Below are 25,867 nucleotides of genomic sequence, written 5' to 3'. Positions count from 1 at the left end.
CAAATAGTAAACATAATCTAGTTAGCATATGTGAATTTTTTATGAGTATTTATCTCTGTGCTTAGCCCTTTTAGGTTTGTTGCTATTGTTGTTGCTGTTGTTTTGCCACAAATGATAATGATATTTGGAGAAGGGGTCAACTAGCTGGATATCACTAGCCTAACAGTGGTTCACAAACACCAGAAACATCTGTGGAACTTTAAGTACAGCTGCTACATGCCAAAGGTTGAATTATACACTTACCTTGCATCATATATACCATATAAAAAGTTAATCCAAGATGAATCAAAGACCTAAACCTAAGAGCTAAACTATAAAATTCTTAGAAGAAAACATAGGGGAGAAAAGTTCAAGATTTGACAATGATGTCTTGGAAAGGACACCAAAAGCCCAGGTAACAAAAGAAAAAAAAGATATAAACTGGACTACATCAAAATAAAAATTTTCTGTACAAAGGACAAAGTCAATAGAATGAAAAGGCAACTTACAGAATGTGAGAAAATATTTGCAGATCATACATCTGATAAGGAGTTAATATCTAGGATGTATAAAGAACTCATACAATTCAACAAAAGCCAAACATCCAATTTTTAAAATGGCAAAGTATTTGAATAGACATTTCTCCAAAGAAGAAATGCAAAAGGCCAAGAAGCACGAAAAAATGTTCAACGTCTCTAATTATTATAGAAATGCAAATCAAAAACCACAATGAGATACCACCTCACATTCTTTGTAATATCTACTGTTAAAAAAAAAACCCACAAAAATTCAAACCAGAAAACAAGTGTTGGCAAAGATACATAGAAATCAGAACCCTTTGCGCACTTTCAGTGGGAAAGTAAAATGGTACAGCTACTGTGGAAGAATTTGGTGCTTCCTTAAAAATTAAAAATAGAATTATCATATGACCGACCATTTCCACTTCTAAGTATATACCCCAAATAATTGAAAGAAAAGCCTTGAAGAGAGACCCGTACACTCAAGTTTATAGCCGCATTATTCACAATACCCAAAGGGTGGAAGAAGTGTCCACTGATGGATGAATGGATAAACAAAATGTGGTATATTCACACAATGGGTATTTTTCAGTCTCAAAAAAAGGAATCAAAGTGACAAATGCCACAAGTTGGATGAACCTGGAGGACATTATGCTAAGTGAAAGAAACCAGTCACAAAAGGACAAACACTGTATTATTCCACTTACGGGAGGTACCTAGAGTAACCAAAATCATAAAGACAAAGTAGAATGGTGAGTGCCAGGGGCTGGAGTTGGGAGGTGGGAGGAATGGATAGCTGTTTAATAGGCACAGACTTTCAGTTTTGTAGATGAAAAGAGTTCTGAAGATGGATGGTGGTGATAGTTGCATAACAATGTGAATATAGTTAACGTCACTGAACTGTACACTTAAAAATGGTTAAGATGGTCAATTTTGTTATGTTTATTTTATACATTAAAAAAAAAACGTGTAGATGAATGAGCTCTGTTTGCCAGATGGTCTGACTCAGGAAGGCAGGGGTGGAACCCTGGCATTTCTCTCTCGCCTTCACAGTCAAAGCCAAAATAAAATTTTGAGATTCATTAAGTAAAAGGAAGTAGCCTGGAAGAAGCAATAGAGGAATGGCATGTTAATGATACAATACCTAACTAAACCTTGATTGTTTTCAATTTTGGCTGGATGCTAATCTTTCTGGTAAGTAAAACTTTTATATTTTAGAAACTATTCTCACTTGTAGTAGCCAAGGTAAAAGCTTTTACCAACATAGTTATAATTCCAGAGAGAGGCAATTTTCATTTTAACTTCTCTTTTCTGACTACTCTGTCTTTCCTTTTTCTATTTCATCTTGACTTTCTTGCATTTCATTTCAAAGAAATAAAACTTAACTCCTCAAACTTTCTTAAAGCTTGATGGCTGGGGAAAAAAAATCCCACAAATGGTATCATTTTTTCAGGCTGAGTTTATACCTGTAACTTTCTTCAAATAAGAGAAACTACATTACTGGTAATCACATTGCCCTTGAAGTCATAGTCTCCACTACTGACTATAACAGTCTTTTAGCATCAGTTGACAAATGTGTCAAGTGGATACATGATATCATGTGAGAGATAGTGGAAATTTTACCAACACATTCTAGATATGTGGTCTCAACTCTAAGGAAACAGAGTTGAGATCATTTGGACTCATGAATGTAAAGTAAAAAAAAAATACATCTATTTGATAGATTTTTAGTTATTTGCCTATAAACCTTTTGAAAATAGTCACCTTCCTTTTACTTCCACTCGGAATATATACCTACTATATAGCTGGTTCATAGTGAGCATTCAATAAATATTTGTTGGATGAGTAAATATGGAGCATAGTCAACTAGGAAAAGCAATAGGATATAGAAGAAACTCTTCTCTAGTACATAAAAATCAACAGATATTCTAACATAGAAGTGTAAGATTTCCAAATTTAATACCTACAGTATGAAAGAGGAGTGCTAGAAATAGTCCAGAGACACATTCCTTCTGAGCAATTATTTATACTTTAGTGGAGCAGAGTCTAAGTTGGCAACTAGATCAAAATTTGAAATTCTGTTGAGGTTTTTTGACAAATAAGGAAATTATTACTTACGCAATTAATACTTTCTTGTGAGAAAAGCAGGTTGTTGAGTTTGGTGAGTCCACATCTTGTTCTGCTCAGCCAGCAATGGCTTTTTGGTATAGGGAAATCCAATTCCTTGACTGACGCGTATCTTCTGTGATTGACAGAAATAGAGATTTCTGGACTTTCACTGGCAATGACAGCCACTCCTAACTTAACATTTATTACCTTTGCCACACTAAGTTGTCTAATACAGCTCCCTGTTACATCTCACTTTAAAGAGGGAATCTATCTCATTGGTTTCAACTTTGCAGGGGAACTATTCTTCTCTATTGCTATTTACTTAATGGTAGCTATTCAAAGAATTATCAGCTCAACCAGGGCTAGCTGTCCCTCTCTTTGTTGCAGAAATGTTCAAGTAATTCTTAATCTCATCTTATACCTGTGAACTTATTCCTAGCAAATAATAACACCTGGTATTGACTGTTTTCTACTGTGCACCATCAACACTTCACATGTAGTATCTAATGTAATGCTTTTTAACAACTCTAATAGTAGGCAGTAGGGTCACTGTTAATTTAGAGAGGAAGAACCTAAGGCCCAGAGTAGATAATTTGGGATGCCTAACATAATAAAACTTAAATGATGAAGTCAGGATTTGACAGTCACATGCCAAGCCATTGGACCATATTGCCCTTCAAATGAAACACTGAATACAGCCTTGTCAGCAATAAACTGAAGCTGCAAGGAAACAGTGAACCTCCCTCATCATCCGCAGGTGCTGGGAGAAGTGCAGGGAGAGGGAGATGAGCCTCAGAACCAGCTGGTACCAACTCCTGGCCCTGACCACAGTGTTGGAACTCCAGAAAAGTATCTATTATTTGCTTAATTCTTGCTCAGACATATGCAGACTAAGTATAAATTCCTTGCTCTTTCACGTCCACATTTTTCCAGAGAGATGAATAACTTAAGGTGTTAGTCCTATTTCAGAGACTAATCTTGCCAGGGTGAAAAACCACCAGAGAAAAAGATCCTTTTGTTTCAGGCCTGAGCAATAAAACCTACAATCATGGATCCTATTGTCTCACTTACACGATAAAAATCTTTTTCCCCCCTCATGTGGGCCATTTCAGTTTTATTTCCCACCTCTGAGGCACAGAACACATTAATTCTCAATTATGCTTACTCAGGACCCCAATCTGCAGTCCTTACATAGACAAAACTGTAATGAGAAGCCTGAATAATTAGTTCCTTTGACATCACCCAGGCTGAGGGATTTATTTTGTTTGCTTGTTTGTTTATTTATTTTAAGGAAAACTCCTGGGATGCAGATTCAATGGGGTAGGCAGGATTAATGAGAGTGGAACTTTACCTTTCTAATCAGCCAGACTGGCCACTGCAGATGACTAAGAAAGAATCACAAGACCCTGGTACATCCAGTGAATGCTTCAGAAAATGTTAAATAAGAATGACAACATCAACAAATAGCACTCTTATCTACATAGGATTATAACATGTTAGGAACAGAAAAGTTAATGTCTTTCAAAAGCACAGCATTAACAAGAAAAGATTTCTCAGTAGTAAAGCCAATTCAGGGGAGACTCTTAGTACAAAGTTTATCGGTCTTTCAACAGATCCTAAGAATAATGTTAGCAACCAAAAAGTGATATTAACATGAAAACATGAGATATAATGGATGCTGTGTTGTGCTGCCCAGTTCTGTCTTCAGGTAGTGGTGTCAGCAGGCAGCTCTTGGCACTCAGCCCAGTCCAAAAATTGCCCTTAGCGACAGCGCACCCTCTCCACCCAGGACCAGCTTGCATCCACTGCCTGGTTGCTATGAGAATATGAAAGCCTAGCCTCCTTACTGCAAGGGGAGTTGACTGTAAAGAGACATTTCAGCTGCTCTGAAGAGCTCCTCAAAGGGCAAGCTGAGACCTTTGTTGAGACTGCACTGAGTTCAGCTTTTCCTGCTACCCAGTCCTGCCTCTTTGCCTTCCACAAATGTTGATTCTAAGGGTCCCTACTCTCTAATGCAAGCTCTGCATGCTCATCACTGCCTCTGAGTTTGCTTCTCAGGGAAGCCAAATTCTAACACTAAGGAAATCAAATTCTTTGTTTCTAACATGTTATTAAAATATAAGTATTATAGGGGCACCTGGGTGGTTCAGTCAGTTGAGCATCTAACTCTTGATGTCAGCTCAGGTCATGATCCCAGGGTCTTGGGATCAAGCCCTGCATCAGGCTCTGTTCTGAGTGTGGAGCCTGCTTAAGATTCTCTCTCTGTCTCTCTCTCTGTCTCTCTCTCTCTCCCTCTGCCCCTCTCCCCCACTTACGCTCTCTCTCTCACTCTCTAAAATAAAAAAAAAATACCCACAAAAAGAAAATGTAAGTATTTTAATAAGGAAATAGGTTTCTATCCATCATTTAATAACATATTGTTTAGGTATTTTTATTTTTTATTTTATTATTTTTTTAATGTTTATTTCATTTTGAAAGAGAGAGAGACAGAGTGTGAGCAAGGGAGGGGCAGAGAGAGAGGGAGACATAGGATCCAAAGCAGGCTCCAAGTTCTGAACTCTCAGCACAGAGCCCAAAGTGGGGCTCGAACTCATGAACTGAGATCATGACCTGAGCTGAAGTCAGAACTTAACCAACTGAGCCACCCAGACACCCTGTTCAGGTATTTTTTAAATCCCCTGGTACAGAATTACTTTACTGTGGATAGAGGTGGAGCTAGTTGATTTACTGTGATAGAAAAACAATCAGGTGGGAGAAGTGCATTAGAGGTAGACTACCAAACTGTCAAGTCCCCACACTTAGGAAGTTACACTGGGGATTGGGGAATGGAACTGGAAATACATGGGAGAGAGAGAAATTAGGAGTTTGCCATTCCCAACAGAATTCACACAGAAAGTTTCTTGTTGATGCCTAAAGCCATTCAGCTTTCTAGAGGACCAATTTCCTCAAATGGCTCTGTCAAAGACATGGCATTGTGAAGAAAATTTAGTAGGACAATCTGCCCCTCCCTTTGTCCTTAGTCCCTTCTGCTCTAGGTTTGGTCTCTCAGAATAATCTTTCCTCTCTAATCTTTTATTAGGCAATAGATACATGCTGAAGGTATTTGAATTTTAGTAGAGAATTCTACAGAAGGTGAAAACCTTTCAATTCAATGAATCTAAATCGCCGAGTTTCAGACACCATGAGTAGAGGAAGAAAGGAAATTTGGGAGGTGGGGACAGCCTGGCCAGAGGCTAAGCCAGACACTCCTAAAACACCTTTAATAGAGTCTTTAATTAATCATGTCTCATGCTGAGATTATTCATCTACCTCACTGTGACAACTCAGACTATAGTCTGCTTCACTATTAGTTTGGGTTTCAACAATTCATTCAACAATTATTGAGAAACTACTAAGTGCCAGAGAACCAGCAATAAATAAAACAGACAAGATCCCCACTTTCTATTGGGGGAGGACAGAGAAATGAACACAAATAAATATGATTTCAGATAATAAAAGAATAAAGCAAGGTTAAGATAGGGGACCACAGGGATCATTTTTCCTTGAGGGGCTAGGTCAGTAAAAATTTTTCCAAAGAGGTAACACATGAGCAGAGGCCTGAATGGTCATCATCAAACCATGTGAAGATTTAGGTGAAGAGCATTCTAGGCAAAGGCTGTGTTCCACAAACAGCAAAAATGATGTGTAGCAGGGACAGAGCAGATGAAGGGAGAATTAAAGAGGATTAGAATGGCAGGAAGGGGGCAGATCATGAAGAACCCTGAAGGCTAAACTCAAGAGTTTGAATTTTTTTAATGTTTGTTTATTTTTGAGAGAGAGAGAGAGAGAGAGAGAGAGAGAGAGAGAGAGAGAGAGGATCCAAAGCAGGCTCTGTGCTGACAGCAGAGAACTGGATGTGGGGCTCGAACCCATAACACACGAGATCATGACCTGAGCCAAAGTCAGACACTTAAGCGACTGAGCCACCCATGAACCCCAAGAGTTTGAATTTTGTTTTAAATGTAATAGGAAACCACAAGACACCTTTTTGAGGAGGAAGAAATATGATATGGCATATGTTCCCGAGGATCTCTCCACAAGCTGTATGAAGAAAAGACTGTAAGGGAGCAAGAGTGAAGTCAGGGAACACACAGGAAGCCACAGCTGCAGAGCACATGAGGATTGAGAAAGGTAGTGACAAGTGGCTGGATCTAAAATGTATTCTAGAAAGAAAACTAGCGGGGCTCAATGGTGGATTCGATGTGAGGAGTGACAGAAAGGAAGGAACCAAAAATAGCTGCCAAGCTGTCTTTGCCAGCACAACTGGACAAATGACACTATCAACTAAGAGGGGGATACTAAGAAGGGACAGATTTGGAAGCAAGGAAAGTCAAGATTTCCAGTTGGACCTGTTAAATTTGAGATGTCTGCATCTCAGTAGAGATCTCGAATAGGCAGTTACATATATGAGTTTATAGTTTAGAGGAGAAATTGGGGCTACAAGTCTAGATCAACATGATAAGGATACTTGAAACCCATGGGCTGAGGGGTAGAGCCAAAGATGGGGAGAGATTTAAGACTAAGCTCTAAGGAACACTAATACTTGGAACTGTGGTTTACAACACTGGAATCAGCAGCAGAGCTTTAAATAAGTATTGAACCTGGACCCACCCCTCAAAGATTCGTATTTAATTGGTCTGGGGTGCAGCTTGAATATCAAGAGATTTAAAAGCTTCCTGTGATTCTAACATGCAGCTAAGGCTGAGAACCATTGATTTAAAAATTGGGAATAGGAAGTTAAATAAATCAGAATGACTAGAATGAACTGAAGCCGTCAGCAAGATAGGAAGAAAATCAAGTCTTGGAAGAAGGGACTATTCCAAGACTGAAATGGTCAACTGTGTCAAATCCTGATGAGAAGTAAAGCAAGAAAATGGGAGATAAGGGCAAGAAGGGTGGAGAAGACCTAAATACGATAAGGTTGTGAGTATGAATGAGGGCCTACCTGGCAGAGATTAGAGAGACTGCAGAGTGAGGAAGTAGAGGCAGCTGCTGTCTCCTGAGTTCCCTTCACACCAGGGCCAGGACCACTCAAGTCCTGGGTTCATATCCCGAGACTCGAGTTGCCCCTTGTCCAGCAGTTCCTCTCAAGTTAACACCATCTCAACTACTTACTCATTAAGCCAGTCAACATTTACTCCACAAATTCATTTAAAACATGTAGAGCACTTGTATGTGTTAGTCATTGTTAGGTAGTGGGGATATCAAGTCAAATGAGGTACACTTCTTGCTTTCACAAGATTTTCTGTCTATTGAGGAGGGTCACAGATAATTACAACAAAATAGTAACCTTGATTCAGCGTCCACATTGTTAATTCACTTTCCATTCCCATTTCCACTAACCTAGTCCAGGCCTTGAAAATGATCATGGTGTTCTACCCAGGCTCCCTGGATGCAGTCTCTCTCTTCTTGCTATTCTAGCTTAAATCTCACCTCCAAATTCCTCTTCCTAAAGCACACCGATGTTCATGTCATTCATTGGTTAAGGTAGCACTAATTAAGCACCTATGAAGTACAAAAAGAAATACACACTTGTCTCCTGTAACATAGGGCCAGTTTCTGTTTGAAAAATCCTAACTGGGTAATCTCAATTAGAAGGGACCTTAGCAGTTACCCAGTCCATGCATGAGTCCTTTCTATGAATCTATCCATAAATCATAAATAGATGGCTAGGTAAGAGCACATCCAGTGCGTACTTAAACACCCTCAAGGACGAAGAATTCACTTTTTAAAAAGGAGTTCAATACATGTTCAAGAAGTTGGAACTTTTTACAAGTTATTCCTTCAGTAGTGCTTCCTAATTACCAGTTGGGGTATAAGCTTCCTGGCTGGTATTCAAGGCTTGCTGTAATAGGGCTCTAAGGCTTCCTAGTATTAGCTTCTGAAGTTCTTCAAATTTCCTTCCCTGAATGTGAAATATACATTTCACCTATTCCCACACATCAAATCCTTCAAGATCAGGTTCAAGTGCTACCTTCTCCACAAAACTACTGAGTCCCTCAGCTGATAAACAATCTTCCTCACCTGAGATCTCTCAAACTTATCTTTACCCTCCTTATGGTTTCCACTTTTGGTGATGGGGACACATGTTGTTTTTCATGCCTCACTGACAGGTGCATGGGAGATAGGCCCATCTGTTAGCCATCTCCTCCTCCACAGTGCCCAGCACAGTGACTTAAAAGTTTGCTTAGGCACATGTAGAATCAATGATGCAGCTATTCTCTGGATGTGTTTCCCATTTTGTGAAAGGGGGAAACTGTAATAGCTGTCATACTGACTCTAATATTCTGATTCCCAAATTTAAGGTATTAGGCACCTATTGCATGCCTGATGTTATATGTTCCCCATTTCAAAGACACGACTGTAGTTGAAACAGCATGGAGGGATCGAGAAGGCATAATGCTAAGTGAAATAAGGTAGTCAAAGAAAGACAAATACTGTATGATTTCTCTCATATGTGTAATTTAAGAAACAGAGCAAATGAACAAAGGAAAAAAAGAGACAAAAAAATAAACACTTAAATACCGAGAATTGATGGTTACCAGAGGGGAGGTGGGCAGGGGGATGGGTGAGACAGGTGAAGGGGTTATGAGTATACTTATCATGATGAACACTGAGTAATGTCTAATAATGTTCATTCATTATACTGTCCACCTGATACTAACACTATATGTTAACTATATTGGAATTTAAAATAAATAAATTTTTAAAAAGACAATTCTGATGGGGGGCAGGGAAAACAATACACATAAAACAACTATCTTATAAACTGAATATAATAAAATGTCAGTTTTAAGAGAACAATGAAACTCATAGAGAAAGGAGAAGTATGTGATCAACAGTAACCATGGAGGGGTAACAGGAAGACAATTAGTTGAACTGGGCTTTGAATCCCCATTTTGATAGAGATGGTAGGTTCCAGGCATTTTAGGCCTGAAACAGGCAGAGTCAGGGACACTAGAGGGAGCCAAGGCTTAGATGTGGAGAGAAAGCGTCCTTGGCTCAGTCAGCCTTGGTTCACAGATTCTGAAGGATTTGCTTAGTAGGCTGAGAAAAATACTCTTTATCACACACCCAAATGCTTCCATTAAACAATATTCAAAATTAAAACTATTTTGTGTCTATTTTCAGTTTTTACTGGTGTTAAGCCTCTTTTGAGGAGAAAAATAATAAGTACTTATTCGCTGTGCATTTCATGTCATTTTTGCCAGTGAATATCTCCTGAATCTTAACTATGAGCTTATCTAAGACATTTAACAACCTCTAATAGGGTCTTGAGAGTGGAAGTAGAGAAGGCTCAGGTGGGACCCTGGTCCAATCACCTTCCTTACCTCTCAGACTGGCCGGAGCGGGGCTGTTCTGTGACTACAGGTTCTCAGAGCTCTGGGCGGTCACATCAGGCCAGGGGTCTAGAATTTGCAGCCTCCACTCTCAAATATCAGGCCTCTGGCACCTATTGTGACACTAAGGTCTCCCCTTTAGCCTTTACACTCAGTCCAAATCTACAAAAAGTCCTAAGCAAAGATTGTTTTAAAGTACTTGGAAGTTCTGGGCCAACAGTGTGAGCTCAGTCTGGCAGCATCAGCACGGTCAGTGCTTGCTTGATGGATGGGTGGTTAAGACCAAGGCCCCATCATCCATGAGTAGATGGTAAGAGTGAGAAGTAGCTGGAAGGTAGGAGAAAGCAAATTGGGCACAGCCCTGATTTATTGCTCTCAGATAGGGTGACATTAGACAATGTGAAACCGCACATCTACCAAAGGATTAGAACTGGACCATATATTTTGCTGTATATAAATGTTTACTTGTACTAAATTTTGGGACACAGGAACTTAAAAAATAAAAAGTGAAAAGGATAAGGGTACCTGGGTGGCTCAGTCGGTTAAGAGTCTGACTCTTGGTTGCGGCTCAGGTCATGGTCTTGAGGTTTTGTGAGTCCAAGCCCTGCGTTGGGCTAAGTGCTGGCAGGGCGGAGCCTGCTTGGGATTCTCTCTCCCCCTGTCTCCCTGCCCCTCATTCATTCCTCCTGTCTGTCTGCCTCTCTTTCAAAATAAGTAAATTAATTAAAAACAATTTTTTTAAAGGGAAAAGGATATCACAACTCTAAAGCAATAGTGAATTAGAATTGGTCATACCTAAGGGAGAGGAAGCCTCAAGGCCAGAAGGGAAGACACCCTGGGAACCCTGGCCTGGAGGGTCTTCTGACATACCCACTCTTTGTTCCACCAGACAGAAGCTTAAGGAATCAGAAGGCATGAGGTCCTCACCAGCCGCCAGAGTCTCCAAGAAGCTCCCTTTTCATCCACATGCCATTTTCAGAACTCCTCTTGATGTGGCTTTTACCCAGTTTCCAGTTAAGGTGAGGGCAGGAAGCTGAAGACCCAGGTCTAGAGGGAATAATGGAGAGGAAATTGTGGGGGCAGGCTTTTATGTTAAGAGGAGAGGTGCATTATCCAGCATCTCTGTGCTGTCCCCATCCCATGCTGCTGTCCTGGCATCCCGATGCTTCTTTCCTTTCCCCTAATTGCAAAGGGAATGAGGAAAGAGAGACAAAAGAAGCAAGCAGATGTGAAGGGTGAAGTACTTTCTTCTACCACAGGAGATGCCCGGTGAGGAGGATGCTGCATGAGCAGAAGCAAGAAAGAGGCTGAAACTGCTACTCCTTGCGGCAGGATGCGGGGGTGGGGGTTGGGGTGGGGGGGGGAGTGGTGCAGAGTCAAGTTCCAGGGAGGGTCAGGGAAAATGAGCAATAAGGTCCTAGCTTGGGCAAAGGACATGTCTGTGCAGGGAGGAAGGCTGTGAAGGGCCACCGGACAGAAGAGTGGGGGGGTGGGGGTGGGCAGGGGGCTGAGTAGCAGAGAGGGCTCAGAAAACTCTTTCCTATGCAGTCTGAATTTGCTTAACCTCCTCCAGCTTTTCCCAGAAATAGCCTGGCTTCCTTCCGTGGGAAATGCAAACCCTGGAGGCAGAGAGTTGGGCAGTACTCTGTTCTGTCTCCAGGGAAACCTTTTGAACCCCATGATAACCAGGGCCAGACCCAAGGTGGGATGCTCACTGTGCTCCCCGTGTGGGTGGTGGGGAGCTGGGCCCACAGGCATGCCTTGGTCTAGCATTCTGGGGCTGGAACAGGATAGGGTCCAAGCCTAGCCAACTGCTAAAGGTTAAAGTGGGACTGCAATCTTCCCTGCACTTGGGAGAGCAGGGGAGTGAAACAGACATGAGAGAAAAAAGAGACAGACGTCTTCATGGGCAAGGAGCTGAGACAGTCACATTCTGGTGGATGAAAGTATGCCTTTCAGCAAACCGTCAGGGGGTCCAGCATGGATGGTAACCACCATCACAGTTGTCTCAGCGGACTCCTGTAGGCTGGTTTTGAGTGAGATGAAAAGCTTGGTGAAGGCCAAAATACATTCACACTTTATACCCTTCCCCATTCCCACATCAAATCCTTCATCAAGTTCAGGTGACCCATTACCTCCCTCACCTGGCATCCCTCAGACTCATCTTTACCTTCCTTACGGATTCCACTTGTGGTGATTAGGCCACACATCCTCTTTTTCATGCATCACTGACAGGTGCATGGGAACTGGACCCATCTCTGTCTCCTCCACAGAGCCCAGCACAGTGACTTGAAAGTTTCATGAGACACTTGTAGAATGAATAAAGCAGCAATTCTCTAAATCTGCTTCCTATTCTGTTAAAGGAGGGACGTTTCTACAAGCTCTTATTTTCTGATTCCCAGTTTAGATTAAGCATTAGATGCCAGCTATGTGTCTGCTGTGTATCTCTCTCTTCAAAGAAGACACAAATGTAATCTTGTTGTGGTCGCACAACATACAAGGAATAATTATATTATGAGGCTGAATATAAGAAAAAGCCAAACTGTAAATTACAAGAGGAGCTCAGAGGAGAGAGAGGCCTGTGTGGTCCAGCGAGAACTTAAGGGCTAACACAGCATAGTTAGTTGAATTAATCTCGGACGATGGTGGCTTTGTATGGGTTGGCAGCCCATAGATGTTGCAGCCCTTGCCCTTGACACCCTCTCACATCCCACAGAGCTCTTCACCACTGCTTTTATCACTGAACAATGTAGACGCGAGGCAGGAGCTAGAAGCGGTCCCTCGCAGAACAGGACACCATCTGCGTGGCTGTCCAGGCTTCTCGCTGATCTGCAGTCATTATTGAGGAGGATCTTGGATTTCTGCTACCCAGACCTTGGAAAAACTGAGGTGTGGGGTGGGTGGGAAGCCTCCTTGACCTTCTTCTTCTCAGCTAAGAGGGAGTGAGCTTCACTGTAGCACTTTCCACATAGATCTTGCCCTGATCATCCAGGATGGAGGCTTCCAACTTCTTTTGAGCTGTCCATACCTTTACCCTTGCCACAACATGTGGGGTACTGAACTGAGCACACGGGCTGGTGTTGTGATGGTGCCATGCTTTATGGCTTCCAACAGAGCCTCACTACATCTCCTACCACTGCTACCACTTTTCCTCCCTGTGTGTACATTTATGTCTCTAGTCCCTAGCAGAGAGTCTGGCATGCAGAAGACATCCTATAAATGATGCTAAATCCTGAGGGAGACACTTGGCAGATGAATGACAATAGCTAATGCAGCCTTAAAGCTATGGTATGACACAATGAAAAAAAAATTTTTCTCTATCTCATTTTACAACAGTAAATCTGAAACCTCATCTTTCAGAAAACATTGTCTCCACTGTGATGCCCACGTCAATGATCCTGCTTATCAAATTCTGTTGAGCCAGTGTGGAAGGAGCAGCTCTCTGTAATCTATTTACCTTAAGGAGCTCAGTCACGTGCTCAGCTCACAGCCCGTTTATCAGGATGAAGGATGCTCTCTGGAGAGAGAAGACAGCAGGACAGGCCGAGCTCAGATGACAGTCTGCCCTGTGGAGATTGACTTTAATGAAGCACAGAATAAACAGGAAGATTAAGAGGGTGCAAAAATCAGTGACACGTTTTGAGTTCACCTCTACGTAGGAAATGAAAGGTTCTCTGTACAGCTGAGAACTGTCTCTGGGTTATAGATGGGGGCATCTGTTTGGTCACTAATGATCCCATGCTGCCTAAGTCAGCCTCTGTGTAAGGAAAGAAAAGTTTTCTCTTAACTTACAGACCCACCTTTGTGCAATTTTAAATTTACCCACAGTGTGATGGGATTTAGACTGAGTAGAAAGATGGAATTATTAAAGGGTTTAAGAAATTATTTAATAGACGACAATGTTAGCCCGATAAACAGGGACTAAGTATTTTTAATATTGCTTTTTTATACAGTCCTTCCATTTCGTGCTGAGAAATTGTGCCAACTCAGAGGTTTATGACTCAAGGATGTGATCATCCTGAAGGGATGGCTCGCCCTATGGAAGGGCTAAATTCTTGGAATAACACAAAAACAAAAACTTGTCTTCCTCGTAAAACAGTGCCATTTCCATAGGCCTTAGTGGCATCCTGACATTGTATTGTATATCGTTTCAGTTCCTCAATTCATATGATATTTTTTTCAATAAATAGTTTACAAAACAGCCAGAGGACATAGTCTAGAATTCACACCCATCTTTTTGAGATGATGGTTTTATTATTTAGAGGATCAAAATGAGAATTTTATTCCATTGCCATTTCTCTTTTGAAAACATAGATGTTACTAAGGGTAGGAGCAAAGTATTGCTTTGATATTATTCTTCCTTTCTTTTTTAAATTAATTTATTTATTTTGAGAAGAGAGAAAGAACAAGCAGTGTGATCAGGGGAAGGGCAGAGAGAGAGGTAGAGAATCCTAAGCAGACCCCGCGTTGTCAGCGCAGAGCCTGGCACAGGGCTGAATCTCATGAACCATGAGATCATGACCTGAGTAAAATCAAGAGTCACTCACGGAGTATCTGACTTTGGGCGTCTGACTTTGACTTGGGTCATGATCTCGCAGTTCGTGAGGTCGAGCCCCGTGTCAGGCTCTGTGCTGACAACTCAGAGCCTGGAGCCTGCTTTGGATTCTGTGTGTCCCCCTCTCTCTCTCTGTTTCTCCCCTGTTCACTCTCTCTCTCTCTCTCTCTCAAAAATGAATAAACAGTAAAAAAAAAAGAGTCATTAACTTAACCAACTGAGCCACCCAGGCGCCCCAATATATCCCTTATTTTTTAATCAAACCATGAGAGCTGGCGTGCGTCATGCGTATTGAATATGTTCACTGGGCTGAATGTAATCATGTTGATGGTATTGTTAATGCTTACACCAGTAGATGGCACTCTGGTTCAAACTGAAACTAAGCTTCCAGTTGTCCCGCAGTAACCTATATTGAGCTCTGTGAAGAAGACATTGTACTAGTCAGCCAGGATGTACCCAAGTGAAAATGTGTGGCAAGACAGAAGTACCTCAAAATCACATTTGCAAACTTCTTTCGGAAGGTGGATGTGTACCAGGATATAGAGTGATCAGAATGCTATAATTAGAGGGATTAGCTGAGAATTCTTTTGTGGAAGAGCTTCCTTACGTAGAGTGTTTTTGAATGGGTGGAAGGGACAGGAGGCAGCGAGCAGCAGACATGCCAGGTGGGAAGAAGAGTGGCCTGTAAAGGTCAAAGAAGTGGTGTGAAAAATATGAGACATTTGGGGTCTACTGTGAGAAAGTTATCTGATGCAGACTTAAAGTCACTAGCTAATCTTCATATCATGGGAAGAAAGCCATGAGACAAGGCTTGGGGGTGGGGGGGGAGGTTGCCAAGTGCAAGAGAAACACTCAGCTTTGCAAAAATAAACAGGCAACTAAAACATGCCCAGCCAAAGTTATGTATTGTATTGGATTTTCACTTTTGATTGTTTATCACAGTAAATAAAATTCAAATCATCTAGCTAAGCCAATATCTTCAACTTCTGGTTTTATATACATGTAATGACTTATGTTTATATTTTATATTAAGTAATCCTGGAATTGGGAGAACTTGTACTAGTAAACGTTGAGTTTTCCACCTACATATAGAACTCCGTGTGTCTCCAGCATGTCCAAAGAGCCATCCGTTAGACGGTAATTTTTTTTAATCTTCTTAATTTCCTAACTTTCGCCATCTCTTTCTGCAAATTTCTGTATCGTTTCTTTATTTTGCCTAAGCTTAGGATAACAAGAAGGTCAGAGTATGAAGAGAGAAATGTATTTGTGATTGGGATTTAGCTTGTATTTATTTTTAGAGCATTTGAGGCAATGGAGGAATCTTAATTGGCATTGTACTTTCTAATGCAAATTCACGGTTAAAGCAGGAAGGAGGTGTTTTAAATAATTCAGCAGAAACTACACCAAACCAACAGTTAGTTAAAATCTCTTTCAGTTCTCAAGTATAGAAAACCATTAATGGGAACTATGTTGTTTAATCTACAGAAAGTGTTTTCCATTCACCATATGTTACCAGGACTATCACTAAAATAGTAATTCATTATGAGGTTGAGTCTTTAAAATGCTGTGCTGAGGCCCTGGGTTCTGGAACCACTGGTTGGGTCAGCACTTTGTGGTTTTAAACAGGGATATGCCTTGGGTAAGAGAAAGAGAATGAGGTTCATTAATTCTTGATGTGCTTTAAACACAGAAACGCTGTACTTTTTTCTATTTCTTAGGTGGGGAAAACCATCCTTAAACAAATAGGCTAAATACTCTGATTGGTTAGTTCTTCTCAAAACTAGTAATGTCTCCCTCTCAGTGTGAGTGAATGGATGCTCCCGACAAGCTGTCATTGAGACAGGGGCTTGCAGTTTGCTTAAGAGAGAGGTTTCCATGTGGTCCCTGCTATGGTCACCATTCTAATCGATAGAACCAGTTTGCAAGAGGACTAGGTGAGGTTAAGCGTGCAGTCTGGTGGTAAAGAGTAGAGGAAACGTAGCTGTCATGCTGGAGGTCATGACCTAACCCTTGTTAGCCGGCTGCTCTCTCTGGCTCTCAGTCTCCGTCTGAGTTTCTCAGTATTTTCGCCATTGCACTGCTGGTGTGCTGGCCTTGGGATCTGAAGATAGTCCTTGGGCCATATTCCTTGATGCGAAAATGCATGTCCTGTTCAAGAAAGTTGTGTGACTGGAGGGAGGTGTGGAGCTGAGTCAAGTGGGCTGAGTGGTAAAAAACTAACCTAGAAAAATAGGGAGAAAGAGTGTTTCATTGAGGAGGGCCTTGAACACCGAGGACTTGGGTCTTTTAGAAGAACGTTTGGGTTGGAGGCCACACACACTCTTACATTTAGTCCCAGTCGTTTATGACATATTTTCCAAAGCAGTTGCAACTTAAATTTTTTATTTCCAACCATAAGCCATGAAAAGAATCTTATAGCCCCTAAAATATTCATGTTATTGCTGCTGCATGTTCATGCTGGAATTTGAGGGCTTGCCTTCAGCTATACCTTAGCATAAAAGAAATCGTAGTAAAAATAATTGGCATAAAGCCATCAACTTGCTCATTTGCTCTCTTTCACTGTAAGACAATAAAGGAATTAAATGATGTCTCATTTGGCTTTACACATTTGCATACTTAAATGTTTGGATACTTCCCTGCTAAGTAAATTGAGTCTGATCAGACAAGCTAGGAGTGAGTGAATACTTAGAATTTTCAAATGGATTAATTCTTTCTGACTGCGGATTACTAGTAATATTTTTAACTATTATACTGTATCAATGACATATTGTTTAATGGATGAAACAGGCTAACAAAGCTGTATGCTACTTGTGAGGAAAAAATTATATACTCACCACATATGGGTTTTTTTCTAGATACATGTAATATGGTAATACACACACAAAGACACACACACATATAAAAACCAGTATATCACTATCTGTGAATATAAATTAAGTCAATTTAACATTTAAATGGCCAAACTACAATGGCCCTGAGCCCTTTCCTGCTTGATTATCCAGTCTTTTTAAAGAGTCCCCTTCCCAAAATATTTCTAAGGGTCCCAGGGTAGTCCACATGCATTAAAAAATATTAGTCTCAGGCCCAATGACTCCATTAATGTGAAACCCCCATCTATAATTCTGGTAAACTTGAGGTTTACTCACACAAATTAAGAACTATGAAAAAAAAAAGTGATTCCAATATAATTACTTATTCCTGCCAAACACAGCAGTGAGCTTTCTTGTTTTGTTCAGGAAAATAGCGATTTGGGGGTGATAGTAAAGTGTTCTCTCTTCTTTGTGTTTTCCACCATCCAAGATGTCCTAAAGCAAAGCAGTTTGGTGACCAAGTGTTACAGTTCATGAAAAGTATGCGCACACACACACACACACACACACACACACACTCTCACGTACATACACACATTACCTTTCTGTGGGTTATCAGCCATCCACTGGGCCTAAACTGGAGCAACTTTCTTTAATTTTCCTTCCACTGGGAGGAGGCATTCAGCCAAACCTCAAGCATTTTCTTCCTTCATTCTCTGCTTCCACTCTTCTTACAACTGTAAATAAAATACATGTCTCTATAAGAATAAGTTATCAGCATAATATAGCCATATTGGACACAGAAGGGAAAAAAATTCCCTCCCCCACCACCCAGCTCATGCCCAATCTTTTATTGACACTCATTCTACTCTGGATTAGGAAATTTTAAGTCCATATAGCCGACTTTTGTTCAGATTTTTAAAAAATCAAATATGAAAAAGATTTAATAACAAAACTGAGAGTTTGGGTCTATCCACCTATCTATCATGTACCTGTGATCTTTAAGAAAGAATATACTACTTCTTTTTCAAGCACATATGAAACATTTCTACCAATAAGCAATGTAATAGGAAACAGAGAAAGCCACAAGAAATTCCAAAGAATCAAGTGATATATTACCTGACAGTATGCAATAAAATTAGTATAGAAAGAAATCAGTAACAAGAAAAAAAAATTTTTTAATGTACACGCCTGGAAACTAAAAAAATACACAAACCCTTTGGTTAAAAAGGAAACATAGGAGCACCTGGCTGGCTCAGCCAGAAAAGCATGTGACTCTTGATCGCAGGGTGGTGAGTTCAAGCCCCCACTTTGGGTGTAGGGATTACTTAAATAAACTTTAAAAAAAAAGGAAATTAAAAAAAAAAGAGAGAGAGAGGCAAACCATAAAACAGACTCTTAACTATAGAGAACAAACTGAGGGTTGCCAGAGGGGAGGTGGGTAAGGGGATGGACTAAATGAGTGATGGGTATTGAGGAGGGTACTTGTGATAAGCACTGGGTGTTGTATGTAAGTGATGAATCACTAAATTATACTCCTGAAACTAATATTACACTACCTGTTAATTAAGTGGAATTAAATTTTTTTAATGTTTATTCATTTTTTGAGAAACAGAAACAGAGCATGAGCGGGGAAGGGGTAGAGAGAGAGGGAGACACAGAATCCGAAGCAGGCTCCAGGCTCTGAGCTGACAGAGCCCTAACGCAGGGCTTGAACTCACAAACTGTGAGATCATGATATGAGCCGAAGTTGGACGCTCAACCGACTGAGCCACCCAGGTGACCCAATTAAGTGGAATTTAAATAAAAACTTGAAACAACAACAAAAAATAAAACTTAAAATTAAATGGTATTAAAAATATACCAGTCAAAATCACTACTTAGAAGGAAATTTATAGATTTAAAAAACATACCAGAAAACAAGAAAGACTTAAAACTAATGAGCTAAATGCTCACCTCAGCAAGTTGAAAATGAACAACAGAGAAAGCCCAAAGAAATATGAAGGAAAGAAGTCATAAACATGATAAATCAATAAAATACTGAAAAATAACAACACTCCAAACTAGAGAAATTTAGCTAACGCAAGACCTGAAATTTTTTTCAGATCAATAAAATAGACAAGCTTCAGGCAAGAATGATAAGGATGGAAAAGATGAGAGAGAGAAATTGCAAATAAGCAAAACACAGAAAGAAATTAGAAATTTGAAATTACACAGATGCATGTATACACACACCAATGTATCTGAACACTTAAGTGTCTACAAAAGTATACAAACACCAGGGGCGCCTGGGTGGCTCAGTCAGTTAAGGGTCCCACTTCGGCTCAGGTCATGATCTCGTGGTTTGTGAGTTTGAGCCCCACACTGGGCTCTGTGCTGACAGCTCAGAGCCTGGAGCCTGCTTCAGATTCTGTGTCTCCCTCTCTCTCTGCCCCTCCTCTGCTCACACTCTGTCTCTCTCTGTCTTTCAATAATAAATAAAGGTTAAAAAAAAGTATACAAATGCCAAAACGATGCAAGATGAAATCTAAAATGTAAATAGACTAGTCAAATCAGAAAAATAATAAAAGAATTCACCTTTGCATAAAAAGAATAAAAATTCTCCAACCCCAGACAATTATATAAGTAAATTCTACCAATATAGAAATATCTTAGAAATATATATGATTCCTCCCATATGCAAGTTGTTACAGAAAGTAGAAAAAGTGAGAAAGTTACCCAACTCACTTTATGAAGTCTGTATAACCTGGATTCCCGTACAAAATATAGTAGTAGAAGAAAATTATACCCATTTCATATGTGGAAATGAATGTAAAATCTAAAAAAAAAATCTAACTGAACCTACCAGTGTTTTTAAAAAATAATATAATAAAATAAAATTTATCCCAGGATGAAGAATGGTTTTGTAACAGAAAATCTGTCCATGTAAATCATCATATTAATGAGTTAAAAAGGAAAAAATTACATAACCATCCCAGAGAAGCTTAAAAAGAATTTGAAAAAAACTGAACAACTATTTGTAATATAAAAATATAAACTCTCAAATAACTAAAAACAGAAGGGAACTTCTGAAATGTATTAAAGGCTCTACATTGCCACCCACAGCAAACACCACACTTATAAGGGAAACTTTAAATGCAGCCATCTTGAAATAAAAAAAACAGGCAAGAAAACAGTCATCACCACTCTTTTGGAAGTCCTGGCCAATGTAATGACACAGAAAAAGAAACTGGAAGTGAAAGTATGGTAAAGGAAAAGACTTTACTGTATCACTATTTGCTGCAACATGATTACCTACATGGAAAACTTTCAGAATTAACAGCCTATCAGAATAAGAGAGCTAGTGTTTTCATTACACTAACAGTCTTTTCTTAATTTTTTAATATTTATTTATTTTTGAGAGAGAGAGAGAGAATGAGAGTGCAAGTGGGGGAGGAGCAGAGAGAGAGGGAGACACAGAATCTGAAGCAGGCTCCAGGCTCTGAGCTGTCAGCACAGAGCCCTACATGGGACTCAAACTCACGAACCTGTGAGATCATGACCTGAGCTGAAGTTGGATGGTCAACCGACTGAGCCACCCAGGAGCCCCTCATTACACTAACAATTAAAGAGAAAATATAATTTGAAAACAACATCACTCACAGAAACAGCAATTATATAAAGTCTAAGAATGAAATAATAAAGTATGCAGAAGACTTCTATGGAGAAAAATCTAAAGCTTTATATCTTTAAAAGGGTAAAAAAGAAAGAATCTGAATAAAGAACTGACTAAAGATTTTTTATGTTAATGGATGAAATGACTTACTTGTTTTAAAGTAACAGTTCTCCCCAAATGAATCCATAAACGCAAAGGACACTTACCCTATTAGAAATAAGAACTATCATAAAGCATTGTGCTAATGCTGTAGAAATAGGCAAACAGAACAATGGAACAAAATAGAGTCCTCCAAATATACCCACTGACATATGGGTACTTGATAAATGAAAAAGGTGATATCTCATGTCAGTGGGAAGAAGTAGATTCTTTAGTAGATGGAGTCGGGTAACTTTCTTGACATTTGGAGAAAAACAAATGTAGATCCTTTACACCACACACACCATACACAAAAGTGAACTTCAGATCAACGAGTCCTAAATATAAAAGATTAAAATTATACAGCCAAAGGGCACCTGGGTTGGCTCAGTTAAGTGTCCATCTCATGATTTTGGCTCTGTTCATAATCTCATGGTTTATGAGTTCAAGCCCCATGTTCGGCTCTGTGCTAACAGTGCAGAGCCTGCTTGGGATTCTCTCTCTCTCCCACTCCCTGCCTCTCCCCCAGGCGCTCTCTTTCTCTCTCAAAAATAAATAAACAAACTAGAGTATTTTTCTATTCAATGAAGAATGCTATGGATACACTTAACAAGTGACACCTTGGGAAAAGATGTTTGCAATGATTAAACAAACCAAGAGATTAATATCCCTTGGAATTAATATCACAAGGAATACTTACAAATAAATAAGAAAAGAAAGAAAGCCTAGCAGAACAAAAAAGAATACAAATGAGGAGTTCACATAAAGGGAAATCTGAACAGTTATAAGACCATTGAAGAGATATTCAACCACATTAGCAGTCAGAGAAATAGATATTAAAATGAGATGCCATTTGATGTACACAAATTTGGTAAAAATTATAAAGTCAGAAAATACGTTTGGTGAGGATGAAGGGACACGTACTTTCATGTACTATGAGTGGAAGCGTAAACTGTATAGCTATTCTTAAGAGCAATCTGCCAATAATTGGTAAGCCAGAGATTTGTAAACTCATATTCAAAACCCTAGTCTTCATTACATATCCTAAAGAAATTCCTACCCAGATAGATCCATAAGGACATATATGAGGATGTTTATTGCCATGCTGTCTTTTCTAGAGAGCAGTCAACCTTGAATTGTTCAACTTCAGGGGAAAGGATCAGAAAATGTGACTAGATTCTGTGGGATATTACACACGAGTAGGAAGCAATAAATTAAATACACATAGAGCCACAATATAGATCATAAAACATGGTGTTGAATGAACAAAAGTTACACCACAATACCCTTTGTGTGAATTAACACATACATGTACAAAAGAGCACAGCATATGTTATAGGCATACATAAATATCTGAGGACATCTGCCAAATCCATCAGAGTGGATGCCTCTGTGGGGAGGAAGGAATGAGTGCGCAGGGATCATGACTGAAGGGGAAAAATGAAATAAAATAAAAATAAAATATAATGAAATAAATGAGGGGCTATGTTGACCCCTGTCAACAACAAGGGTGCCATGAAACAGAAATGTGATTAACTCAGCCTCTGGCACCTGATGGTGCACGTCACAAGCAGATCCTAGAAAGGAAGAAAGGGAGAGTGCAAAGCACTGACCTTGCCTGAGACAAACCTCTACTGCCTCATAGTTGAAAGGTGTCAGGAATTCCTCAACCTCCCCATAACTTACAAAATAAAGAAAGGACCCAAGGTCCTCAGCAATACATTCAAATCTTCTCATCATCTGACCCTTGCCTCCTTTAACCTAGTTGAACTTTTCTATCCACTTGTCCCCTACAAAGGCACTAGACTGTTTCATTCTCCTGGGTCTTTGCACCTGCTACTGCCACTGCTTGGATGTTTCCCCCCACCCCCCACACTTGTCTAGCTGCAAACTCATCCTCATTCAACATGGCCCCCTCTACAAACACCTTCCTTGGCCTTTCTCTTCCTTCATCTGCTCTTCCCCTATACATACAACAATCAGGACACTCATCACATGGCATTGCAATTACTTGTCCACATATCTCTCTTCTAATTAGATCACAAGTCTCTTGAGGACATACTTCTGTCTTGTTTTGGCACCCAGAACATGCCTAGAACACACAACCTTCCTATAACTATTAATTGAATAAATGAGAGCATGCTCAGTCATGAGAATTTATAGAGATTTTAAGTGAGTGTCCATCTTTGTGTCTAGGGAAGTTCTTAATGAAGTGCTGGGAAAACACCAATAGGTAGTGTTGTAGAGACTGGAGCAGTGAGAGGGGAAGGATTGTGAAGCTAAAGATCTGAGGAATTCCAAGTTAAATCAATGATCCTGCTGCCCCCGCCCCTCCTTTTTGCAGAATTGATCCCTACCACTATAAATAGCAGCGGGCCCTGCTTCAGGAGCTACACTTCCTTGCATCTCTGACCTGTTGACTCCCCCATAGTGGAGTGCTGCTGTGATTGCCATTAGCATTTTTCCCCTGATGAGACAAGACACAGGAACTTAAAACTGTAGGGAAAAACCAAGTACATGGTTAAGTAAGCCGTTTGAAGAATTGTGGGGTGGATGCAAGCTGGGCTTATGCATTGGGCATATGGAAGCTGTGGTTGCACTCACTCCTCATCTCAGAACTTATCCAAGACATGTGGATTCAGGGAAGTCACCATTTTGAAACATATTCACAAATTTGCTTAAGAACTAATCCTGATGTAAGTTCCTGCAGCTGCTTTTGGAATATACCCTCGTTGAGTTCCAGCTAGAATTTAGATCTGCTATCTATTTTGCAGATTTGTGAGAAGGATTAAATTGGACAATATTTATAAAGCTTCTTTCTGTTTCCTGGTGCACAGTGAGTACTTGGCAAGTTACACTGTCCCTCAAACGCTGCCCATGAAAAACTAAACGTATTAATGGGAAAAAATTATTTGAAGCAACAAGTGCCTTATAGATTCTGATTATATTTCTTTACATGCCCTCCCTCTCCCTCCCACCCTGCCACCTTCCCTTAGTCTTGCAACTTTATTCTCATCAAACTTAAACTTGATATTCTGATATGCATGTTTTGAGCTGCCTCATTGTTTAGATTAAGCAGGTATGACTTCTGGGATTCTGGTCTTTCAGTGCAGCTTCCATTCCCAACTGCCCTTCTTTTGATATTATCTCCATTAGAATCAGTCAAGTCCCAGGCTACCCAAACCCTCACCTTAGACTTTAAATATAGTGGCTTGTGGAGCCAACATATTTACACCCATTAGGTGAGCTTCACATTAGCAGTACCATTGCCCAGGCCAGGGATCCAGAAGTACATCCTAATGAGGATTAAGGAAATAGCAGACAGGAAGGGGAGGTTAGGGAAGGTGTCCCTGGGCCGAGCACAGAGAACCAGAAGAGGGCATAGACCAGTAGAGGAAATGCCAAATGGGCATAGGATGGCACCAAAGATACACTATCCATTTCTCAGAGTTATTTCTTGTCTTCCACAGTATTCATTCTTAGTATGGAATTCTTACCCGGGCAATCTTTGTCTATAATTTTTTCTTCTCCTTGGTCTACTTCCTCATTTTCATAAATTGTCTCCCTAACATGTTTTCACCTCTATGTGTCAGTCTTTACCATGAAACTCACCCTTCTCCCCACCTCAACAATCTCTCCATGTAAAGTTAGACTTCTTGGGCCAAAGGTCAGTCACATTATATTTACATAAGCATAGGGGATATCAAGAACATCAGGAAACACAGTACAGATGTCTGAAACTACACTATGATAGGCCCGGCAGCTGTGGCCATTTGAACCCTCTCATGGGGAAGTAAGAAACCAAAATCCATAAACCAATCTTCAGGCAATAACATTGAGTTTGTCCACAAAGAATAGAGATCAGTGGAGTAAGACTCAGCATTAGTGAGCCTGGTACTGAATCTAATTATTTTCTGATATGAATTTGTTGTGGGAAATAGAACAACTGGTACTGACCTTTAAAGAGTTCTGAACCTATTTATTATTTGACCTCAATAAGACCATGAAGCTTATTGTTCTATGGTAAGACTTAGAATATGGTAGAGAAAGAATAAAGGTCAGGGGGGAAAAAAACTGATCCTTCTGACTCTAAGGGAGAGTGAGAAGAAGAGGACAGACACAGTAGCTTCCAGAGTTCTTAGTTTTTTTCTCTCTTCTCGGGGCAAAGTTTTAAGGCAGGGGAACACCAACTAAACTGAGGAACAGACACTTTGGGGAATCAAAGAAAGAGACTAGAGCCTTTGTTCCCCTGTGTCCTGGCTCTGAGAGGGGGTCTTGAGGCTTACCTTGGCATCAGTGAGGTGACTTCACAACAAGGCTTGTAGTGGACCCCTCAGACCTGGGTTCCAGATGGAGCCACTTGGAGCCTAAGGATACAAGGCGCAGGGTCTACATGAGTGAGAGTGAGGGGAGGTCAAGTCACCCAAGGAACCTCTAGACTAGGAGTCAGAAAATTATTGCCTATGGGTCAAATCCAGCCCAGTCTCCCATTTTATAAATAAAATAAACACCCATTTGTTTACATGCTGTCTGTGGCTGCTTTTGAGCTGCAAAGTTGGACTGTAAGAGAGACTATAGGGTCCACAAAGCCTAAAATATTTACTACCTGGCCTTTTATTGAACAAGTTTGTCAACCCCTGCCCTAAGCCTTATGAAAGGCTTTTCAGGACAAGCTATTCAGGACAAGCTATAATAAAGCCAATAAGAGATGGTGCTTTGGAGCT

The 25,867-nt window shown here is 40.2% G+C and overlaps 1 long non-coding RNA gene across 1 annotated transcript; it reads right to left on the bottom strand.

The window, feature by feature from the left end:
- Nucleotides 1-983: 983 nt before the first annotated feature.
- LOC109262612 (uncharacterized) lies at nucleotides 984-25,507 on the bottom strand. The gene is made up of 6 exons (XR_008417079.1): nucleotides 25,430-25,507; nucleotides 17,952-18,087; nucleotides 13,443-13,502; nucleotides 10,913-11,032; nucleotides 2,616-2,739; nucleotides 984-1,598 (listed from the first exon to the last, which is right to left on the bottom strand). It is a non-coding gene; the product is annotated as an uncharacterized LOC109262612 (long non-coding RNA).
- Between the last annotated feature and the right edge of the window lie 360 nt (nucleotides 25,508-25,867).

Source organism: Panthera pardus, unplaced genomic scaffold (assembly GCF_024362965.1).
Source record: "Panthera pardus isolate Hobbes unplaced genomic scaffold, ASM2436296v1 HiC_scaffold_24, whole genome shotgun sequence".
NCBI classification, from domain to species: Eukaryota; Metazoa; Chordata; class Mammalia; order Carnivora; family Felidae; genus Panthera; species Panthera pardus.
Note: the sequence above shows the minus strand (reverse complement) of the source record. Positions and strands in the feature narration are given on the sequence as shown.